Raw genomic sequence first — 10,252 nt, forward strand, 5'->3', positions numbered from 1 at the left:
CCTTGAAATTGTAATTAGCAAGCATGGGGGAAATCTCAACCTCAGGTATCTTCCTTTTATTAGTCACAATATCTTTCATGTACTTAGCATACAGAGTCATTTTGAGCATGTCTGTCAAACGCATTTGCAAAAAGACAGGTCTAATCATTTCAACAAAGCTCTCAAAATCCTCATCATCCTTTTGCTTGGATGGTTTGGGAGGAAAGGGCATGGGTTTCTGAACCCATGGTTCTTCTCTTTCTTTACCATGCTTCCTAGCAATAAAGTCGTTCTTATCATATCTCTTGTTCTTAGGTTGTGGGTTATCAAGATCAACCACAGGTTCAATCTCCACATCCTTATCATTACTAGGTTGAGCATCACCATGAACACCACTATCAATATTATCACTAGGCTCATGTTCATCTCCAGATTGTGTTTCGGCATCAGAAACAGAGACATCATTTGGATTCTCGGGTTTAACAGCAACGGGTTTGCTAGCACGCAAGTTCCTATCATCTTTCTTTTTCTTCCTAATACCAGGATGACTAGGTGCATCAGTGTTAACTCCTTGAGAATCTTGTTCAATTCTCTTAGGATCGCCCTCAGGATACAAAAGTTCCTGGTTCATTTTACCACCTCTAGTGAAAACTCTAACAGAATTTTCATTCAACTCATTGAGCAAGTCATTTTGAGCCTTAAGTACTTGTTCTACTTGAGTAGTGACCATAGAGGCATGTTTACTCAAAAGCTTAAGATCATTGAAATTTCTATCCACACAAGCACTTATATGATCAATCATGCGAGCATTTTATTCCAATTGTCTGCTAACATAATCATTGAAACTTTGTTGTTTGGAAACAAAGTTATCAAATTCATATAAGCATAAGCTAGCAGGTTTATCATAAGGAATATCACTCTCATTGAATCTACGAAGAGAATTTACCTCTACTACCCGTGTCGGGTTATCAAGACCATGTATTTCTTCGATAGGTGGTAGATTCTTAACATCTTCAGATTTAGTACCTTTCTATTGCATAGATTTCTTGGCTTCTTGCATATCTTCAGTACTAAGGATTAGAATACCTCTTTTCTTCGGAGTTGGCTTCGGAGGTGGTTCGGGAATAGTCCAAGCATTATCATTGCTCAAGATATTATTCAATAGAATTTCAGCTTGTTCCACAGTTCTTTCCTTGAAAACACAACCAGCACAACTATCTAGGTGGTCCCTAGAAGCATCGGTTAGTCCATTATAAAACATATCAAGTATTTCATTTTTCTCAAGAGGGTGATCAGGCAAAGCATTCAGTAACTCGACAAGCCTCCACAAGCTTGTGGGAGACTCTCTTCTCCAACTTGCACAAAGTTATATATATCCTGCAAGGCAGCTTGTTTCTTATGGGCAGGAAAATATTTCTCAGAGAAGTAGTATATCATATCCTGGGGACTACGCACACAACCAGGAGCAAGAGAAGTAAACCAAGTCTTAGCATCACCCTTTAGTGAGAAAGGAAACAACTTAAGGATATAGTAATGGCGATTTGTTTCCTCATTCGTGAATAGGGTGGCTATATCATTCAACTTAGTAAGATGTGCTACAACCGTTTTAGACTCATAACCATAAAAAGGATCAGATTGAACCAAAGTGATCAACTCAGGATCAATAGACAATTCATAATCCTTGTCGGTAACAAAGATGGGTGAAGTAGCAAACTTAGGATTGTATTTCATTCTAGCATTCAGAGATTTTTCTTTCCACTTGCGCAATAAATTCTCAAGATCATAGTTATCATTACAAACAAGAAAGTCTTCAGCTACCTCTCCCTCCATAACATAACCCTCAGGTATATTAGGAAATTCATATCTAGGAGAGCTAGTTCTAACAGGTGAAACAGCAGGTTCTACTTCAATAATTTCATCAGTTCCCGAAGTATCATCATATTCAGCAGCAACTCTAGCAATTTGTGCATCAAGAAATGCACCCAGTGGCATATCATTATCAAGCAAATCATCATGGATAGCAGAATTAGCATCATCAAGGACATGCGACACATCCGAATTTCTAGTAGGTGGTGGTGTCGCAAATTTACTCATAACTGAAGGTGAATCAAGTGCATAGCTAGATGGGAGTTCCTTACCTATCCTCGTAGTTGAGGGCAAGACTTTAGTTTTTGGATCTCTCGGATTCCTCATAGTGATCAACAGAATTAAATCCCAAGTGACTCAGAGAATAAAGCTATGCTTCCCCGGCAACGGCGCCAGAAAAAGGTCTTGATAACCCACAAGTATAGGGGATTGCAACAGTTTTCGAGGGTAGAGTATTCAACCCAAATTTATTGATTCGACACAAGGGGAAGCCAAAGAATATTCTCAAGTATTAACAGTTGAGTTGTCAATTCAACCACACCTGAAAGACTTAGTATCTACAGCAAAGTTTCAGTAGCAGAGTAGTGTGATAGTAATGGTAGGAGCGGTAACAGTAGCAGTAGCGACTTGTATAACAATTGTGACAGCAGTAGCCGTAAAGTAACTTAGCAAGGACTAGTAGTAAAAGACTCGTAGGCATTGGATCGGTGATGGATAATTATGTCGGATGACATTCATCATGTAATAGTTATAACATAGGGTGATATGTAACTAGCTCCGGTTCGTCAATGTAATGTAGACATGTATTCCGTATTTAGTCATACGTGCTTATGGAATAGAACTTGCATGACATCTATTATCCATCCCTCCCGTGGCAGCGGGGTCCTAATGGAAACTAAGGGATATTAAGGTCTCCTTTTCATAGAGAACCGGAACAAAGCATTAGCACATAGTGAATAAATGAACTCCTCATACTATGGTCATCTTGTAACATCCCAAATTTTGGAATGTTAAAAATAATTATTAGATTGTTTGTTTGTTTGATTGAGTGATTGAAACTTGAGTGGAGTTTGAAACTTTTCAAAAACTTTTGAATGAGAGGGAATAAAATGACTTTCCGCTTCTCCGGTAAATTCAAATTCATCCAATTAAAAGCAATGAGAGAAGATGACATGACCTCTTCAACTATAAAGAATTTGAACGGAGTTTTGCATTTGAAATCTTTCAAATATTTGCCCTTGCTTCTATATTTTTCTTCCCCGAGAAATACCCCGAAAATAATCCTTGCCAAGCAAGAAAGAGAGGAGGAACATGACCCTCCAAAACTAGGGTCATTTATTGAAATATTTTGATCCAAGAAAACCAAAATTTAATTGAGAAAATATTTGCAAAAAGAAATAAAGCTTTTAGGGGATTTTCTGAAAAACATTTTTAAATTTTTTTTATTTTGGCCGTGGAAAAGTGTCCTTCATTTAGATTTTATTTTTCTGATAATTTTAGTATATAGAAACTCTATATTCCGAATTTATTTGGTTTCCCTTTGATCGTTTACTTTCAGGTTTTTGAAAACAAGAAATAAATCACTTTTATTAGGAAAGTACCTGGGCCACGTTAGGAAACGAATCTGGCCCAATCCATACCTTCTTCTTCCTCCTCACGACCTTCCTTCTCTAGCCATGGCAGAAGCTTCCCAGGAAGCTTCCTCTCCCAGATTCGTGGGATTCCTTCCCTCTCCGCACCGCCCACCACCCGTATAAGATTGCCCCTCCTTGCCTCGTTCCATTTTCCCCATCAGCTCGCCCTCTCCCTACCCGTAGCCACGGCGCCCGCACCATTGTTGTTCCTGCCAAGAACCGAACAAAAGGACGCCCACGAGCCCCTGACGCTCCCCTTCCTTGCCTCCGGGACCCCCTCCACCATTCCCCCTCCCCTCGCCGGAGCAAGCCCCTCCTCGTCGTCCAACCTCCGAGCCACGGCCAACCTTCCGGCGACGGTGAGCTTCAAAAAAATCCCGTCACAGTTTTTTTCTTCAGAAAAGTGCAAACATAGAAAATTCATATCTATTAGTCGATAACTCCAAATTAGGTGATTTTTTTTGCGTTAGATCACAAATTTCTTGTAGTTTCCGAAAATATATAATTTGTCTATGTTTGGATTTATAAAATTTGAATTAGATCAGATTTGATTGAAATCTTGTTTTGCTTATACCGGGAGTTTAAAAATAGCTTTTAAATTAATTCTTTTTGCAACTATTTCCTATTGATCATATCCTTCAGTAGTTTAAGTTTCATATTTTTTTTTAAAATTTTTACTTTGGGTTTTTACCAAAACAGATTCTGTTTTAGTTTTTTTAGGATTATGGCTATTTATTTTTCTATAATTGTTTTTAAATTATTTTTATTTTATATTTGAGAAAGTTTATATTTTGTTTTATCTTAGTTAACAGTAGGTTTTCAACAAAAACAAAATTTCATTTTATTTGTTATCATAAAATCAATTCTAGTTCTCTAAGAACTTGCAATTGATTTCTCTACTGTTTCAACTCCCATTTGAAAATACTTTCAAAATAGTTTTATGTAATATACTTTATTTTATCTTGGTTAAATTTATATCTTAGTTCTCTATTATTTAATGTTCTATTTTCAGTTAGAACAAAAAAAACTATTTAGTGTTTGATGTAGCAGAAGACTCCTAGTTTTAGTTGAAGTTTCTTTTGGATTCTTATTCGCTCTCTCTTTTGTTTTGATTGCTAGAATGATTGCTAGTATGATTGCTTATGTGAATGTTATGGTTGTTATATAGATTTGATCGGAGATTGCCGTGTAGTCTATCAAGTTATTCCTCGAGAACGAAAATTCTTCTTCGTCAACATCACCAGGCAAGTCATTTGATCATGTATCACCTATGTTTTATGCATCGTAGTTCTACCCTCCTATGCCCAATTGCATGCTGAGTAGGTAATTGGAAATTATGTTGAGTAGGTAATTGGAAATTATGGTAATTGGAAATTATCCTCAACACACATAATAATATTGATGTGGGAAATATTGATAACCTGGGTATGGGAACTGGTTGGCGGAACCATCTCATTAACAACCAACAGCGTAGTAATATTTTGCTTTTAGCCCCTCTTGTTGTAGGAGAAAAATTTGCTTTACGCTAAAACTTACAGCACCACCTGCCATATATGCATATAGTATAGATGATATTTTACCCCCTCTCATATGTGACTTGCCGGCATATTCAATATGCTGATCTACACGGCTGCAACGTCTTTTGTTGCAGATATTTTTCTTCGACGAGTAAGAGTACGATTCAGGGTTACGGTCTACACTCAACTTGCCGTTGGTGTTTATTGGGACTCCACTCCCTTGACTGCTTCCGCTGAGATTTTAAGGTATATATCAGTTTTACGCTAATTACATGTGATTGCACTTTGATATATACATTGATGTACTGTGTGTGCCAACATACTGATCCAGGGATGGCACAGAAACACAGAGGCTTGACTCGTTTTGAGTCCGTCCGCTACAGAAATGGTATCAGAGCACATGTTGACTGTAGGACGTGACCCTAGAAACTGGAAATTTCTTAGGAAAGGATCTCTCAAAATTTTTATTTTCAACAACACCTTTTACTTCTCATCTATTCTGATTTCATCGAATGTTCCCTCTCACCTCAAATAGTTAGACAATACCCTTACCCCTTTGACCACATGAAGAATCAACGGAGTTCTACTTCAAAGTAAAGAGGATTTCATCATTCAGTTGAAGCTACACCAAGTGAAGACTCTCAAGACCCGAAGAACTCGAAGACCCCGAAACGTTCCAATGTTTATTAGAAGTCCAAACCCTAATTATATACCCATGTTAGTTATGATGATTTGTGAGCCGTCATTGGTGTGTGTTTTCCGACAGCCACAAATAAAACCTATTCTCAAAATATTGTTTGTATTGTGTGTATCTCCCTCTCTCTCTTACCCATCTCATCCCCAAAACCTCAACCCTACCAGATGGAGTATGAAGCTGGACTTGTAGTCTCTGGACCAATGACCCAGCTGGAGGCGGCTATATGGATTCAAAACATGGAGAACCACTTCGGGAGCAACTTGATCTCAAGTAAGTATGAAGTGGAACACGCTCTTCACTACTTTACACAAAGTGCTGCTATCTGGTGGAAAATGCATCATGCCATACAAGGATTTAGTGGAGCAGAAACCTGGGACGAATTCAAGAAGACTTTGTTAAGATCCTGTCTTATTCAAAAGTGCTATGATAATCCGAAGGAGAAGACTTGTGCATGCAAGTTCTGTGGAGAAATAGGACACACCCAGGAAGAACACCAGGATGGATGCAATCATTGTGAAGAAAATCACCCAGCTGAGGACTGCCCAAGTAGTCAGGTGACTTGTTTCCTTTGTGAAGGAACCACCCACTACCCAGCTCAGTGTCACATTTGCCCCAAGGTGCAACAAGTTGTCAAGCAGGAGAAAGATCCAGTGAAGGAAACCCTCAAGAAGAAGATTCTAGAAGAATCGGTGATGAACGAAAATATTGAAGACCCTCATGGACAAGGTCTGACCAGATTTTTCTCCAATGCATGCTACTCATGTGGAGAAGAAGGACATTATTCACAGGATTGCACGAAGGGAAGCCAAGAGTATCTGAAACTTCCCGACGGAAAAAGTGGAGTTTGATCCACTTGAAATAGAAGAATTGGCCAAAATAAAGGGAGTCTAGAAAGAAAAAAAGGTACCCTCGAAAGGGCCAAATCTCTGCAGATAAAGACCCGAGCCATGTCAGATGTTTCAAGTGTATGTGATTTGGCCACTACAAATACACGTGTTCAGGAAGGAAGCTGGAAATCCAAGGAGCAAAAGCAAACACTAAGACGCCTCGAGACTTGTCAGAACTCATTTGTTTTCGTTTAAAGGAAGCATGACATTTTGCTAACGATTGTCCACAAAGGAAGAAAGCTAAAAAGGAGTAGTTAAGTTTGACCGCGGCAATTAGTGTAATCTGAAGAACTCTTGTTTTTCATGAGATCATGGAGTGAAATTTTTTGTAACAGAAGTCCCTGTGATTGTAATAACATCATGAATAAATGGAATTTATTGTCTCATGATTGCCTATGTTGAAACTGTATGCGTTGTTTCTCTCGGAACAAAGATCTCTGAACAATTATGAGGATATGAGAAAATATGGTCTATGCAGGCATGAGTATAATTCATTTTAAGTGTGGTAGTAATCGGTAAACCCACAGGATCCACTGAGTAGGAATGTACCATAACTACCAAGGAGACATATACATTCCTCTGAGTACCTATTTACTGACACCTGCAGATGACAACTCTCTATGAGTCATTCCTCAAGGGCCCAGAAACGATCATGACCCTGACCAGTGATCATGATTACCCGAAAATCCTGAAGGACATGATGAAGCACATTCACCTTCAAGGAGATGCAGTCTACAAAGGCTACCCATTCATGGAGAATGGAGTGGAACTTTGGTATGTGGAAGTACATCTCCACCGTGTGAAAGGAGTTTGTCCAAAGACTATGGGGCAATACTTTTTCATTTGACGTGTACCGCGAGCAACATTCTTTGATGCTGTTCGTGAAGCTGCCATGGAAGCCCTACGTCAGACTGGAGAAATACTTGAAGCAAGACTCCGTCATACCCAGGAATACCTGAGTGAGGTACGTGCGGAGATGATGGAGATGAAGCTCATGGCCACCATGATGAAGAAAAAGATGGATGATTTCAAGGAGCACCTCGGAAAGTTCCAGTGGGACTAAAATATCTCCAAGGGAGACGAATGAATAATGTTGGCAGAAATGCTCGACCAGACCGAACAATGTGGATGGCAGCATTGTAATAGAGTACTTTTGAATTGGAGTTTTTGAGAAGAAATTAAGGATGTACTAAAGATTGATTATGAAATGAATATGATTTATGGATGAACCAATACCTTTTCATGGTAAACACACCAATGGAAAGTATCCCACAGAGTGGAGTGTGTACCAAAAATAAGTCTGAGGACTATTTTTATGATGGTTACCCCAAGAGTATGATGGAATGAAACACTATGGAAATTTAAAGGAGGAGTAATCCCAAGTATGCCTGAAACCCACAGACCCCGGGACTAATAAGGATCAAGTACTATCTTTTTGGAGAAGGAAACTTGTTTCAGCAAACGTTTTCTTAGGAGCATACGAAAACCTGAGAGTTGTGAAGAAACGATAGATGTTTGTTCAGCTTGCAGAATCATTAGATTTATCCGAACTTCGTTCGTGGACAAGAGAAACTCTGCAACGCTTGTGAGGATGCCCAAGTGTTAGAATACGAGATTCACTAAACCTTATACAAGGTAATGATTCCAGTGTGACATGGTTTGGCCACCATGACGACTTACTATTATCATTCTCTTGCTATTCGGAATGGTAAATCTGAGAGACTTACCCATAGTGAGAGACGATGTTCTTTGAAGCTTTTGTTTAAGCCTTAGAATGGTATGATGAAAGCCCCATGTACATGGCATTTGTTCTCACGTGTAGGAAATTTTACGGTGAGGGTGAAGACAAGAACCCTCTCTCTGCAGGATAACCACAAATGGTAGACCACCATGAGAATCATCGATAGGTTATTTAGTATTAATCACGAGTCTGTCAGTTAAGAAGACCCAGTAACGGAAGAAGCTTGTATCAACAGAAGAACCTTCGATTTTGATGAGAACGTTATGAGTATAATGGAAGAGCATCACCAGAGGAGTTAGTATGAAGACTGTGAGGAGTCAGATGCCAAAACCCAAGAGGATTTCTAAAATTCTGGGGGACCAATAGCTCTCATTTTAAGTGTGGTAGCATCCCACTTTGCAGGAGATTGGATTTGTTAGAAGACCCCCAAACCCTAACCTTTCTTTCTAGCCTCTTCGAATCTCGAGGACGAGATTCACTTTAAGTGTGGTAGGTTTGTAACATCCACTATTTTGGAATGTTAAAAATAATTATTAGATTGTTTGTTTGTTTGATTGAGTGATTGAAACTTGAGTGGAGTTTGAAACTTTTCAAAAACTTTTGAATGAGAGGGAATAAAATGACTTTCCCCTTCTCCGGTAAATTCAAATTCATCCAATTAAAAGCAAAGAGAGAAGATGACATGACCTCTTCAACTATAAAGATTTTGAATGGAGTTTTGCATTTGAATTCTTTCAAATATTTGCCCTTGCTTCTATATTTTTCTTCCCCGAGAAATACCCCGAAAATAATCCTTGCTAAGCAAGAAAGAGAGGAGGAACATGACCCTCCAAAACCAGGGGCATTTATTGAAATATTTTTATCCAAGAAAACCAAAATTTAATTGAGAAAATATTTGCAAAAAGAAATAAAGCTTTTAGGGGATTTTCTGAAAAACATTTTTTTAAGTTTTTATTTTGGCCGTGGAAAAATGTCCATCATTTAGATTTTATTTTTCTGATAATTTTAGTATATAGAAACTCTATATTCCGAATTTATTTGGTTTCCCTTTTATCATTTACTTTCAGGTTTTGAAAACAAGAAAGAAATCACTTTTATTAGGAATGTACCTGGGCCACGTTAGGAAACGAATCTGGCCCAATCCGTACCTTCTTCTTCCTCCTCACGACCTTCCTTCTCTAGCCATGGCAGAAGCTTCCTCTCCCAGATTCACGGGATTCCTTCCCTCTCCGCACCTCCCACCACCCCTATAAGATTGCCCCTCCTCTCCTCGTTCCATTTTCCCCATCAGCTCATCCTCTCCCTACCCGTAGCCACGGCGCCCCCACCATTGTTGTTTCTGCCAGGAACCGAACAGAAGGACGCCCAGGAGCCCCTCAACGCCGTTACCCCTCCCCGCCGGCGACCCTCCCCTTGTTGGAGTGCCCCTCCCCTCACCGGAGCAAGCCCCACCTCGCCGTCTAACCTCCCAGCCACGGCCAACCTTCCAGCCACTGTGAGCTTCAAAAAAATCCCGTCACAGTTTTTTTTCCAGAAAAGTGCAAACTTACAAAATTCATATCTATTAGTATATAACTCCAAATTAGGTGATTCTTTTTGCGTTCGATCACAAATTTCTTGTAGTTTCCGAAAATATATAATTTGTCTATGTTTGGATTTATAAAATTTGAATTAGATCAGATTTGATTTAAATCTTGTTTTTCTTATACCGGGAGTTTAAAAATAGATTTTAAATTAATTCTTTTTGCTACTATTTCCTATTGATCATATACTTCAGTAGTTTAAGTTTCAATTTTTTTTAAATATTTTTACTTTGGGTTTTTACCAAAACAGATTATGTTTTAGTTTTTTTAGGATTATGGCTATTTCTTTTTCTATAATTGTTTTTAAATTATTTTATTTTATATTTGAGAAAGTTTATATTTTGTTTT

The sequence above is a fragment of the Hordeum vulgare genome, chromosome 4H (genome assembly GCF_904849725.1).
Source record: "Hordeum vulgare subsp. vulgare chromosome 4H, MorexV3_pseudomolecules_assembly, whole genome shotgun sequence".
Lineage (NCBI taxonomy): Eukaryota > Viridiplantae > Streptophyta > Magnoliopsida > Poales > Poaceae > Hordeum > Hordeum vulgare.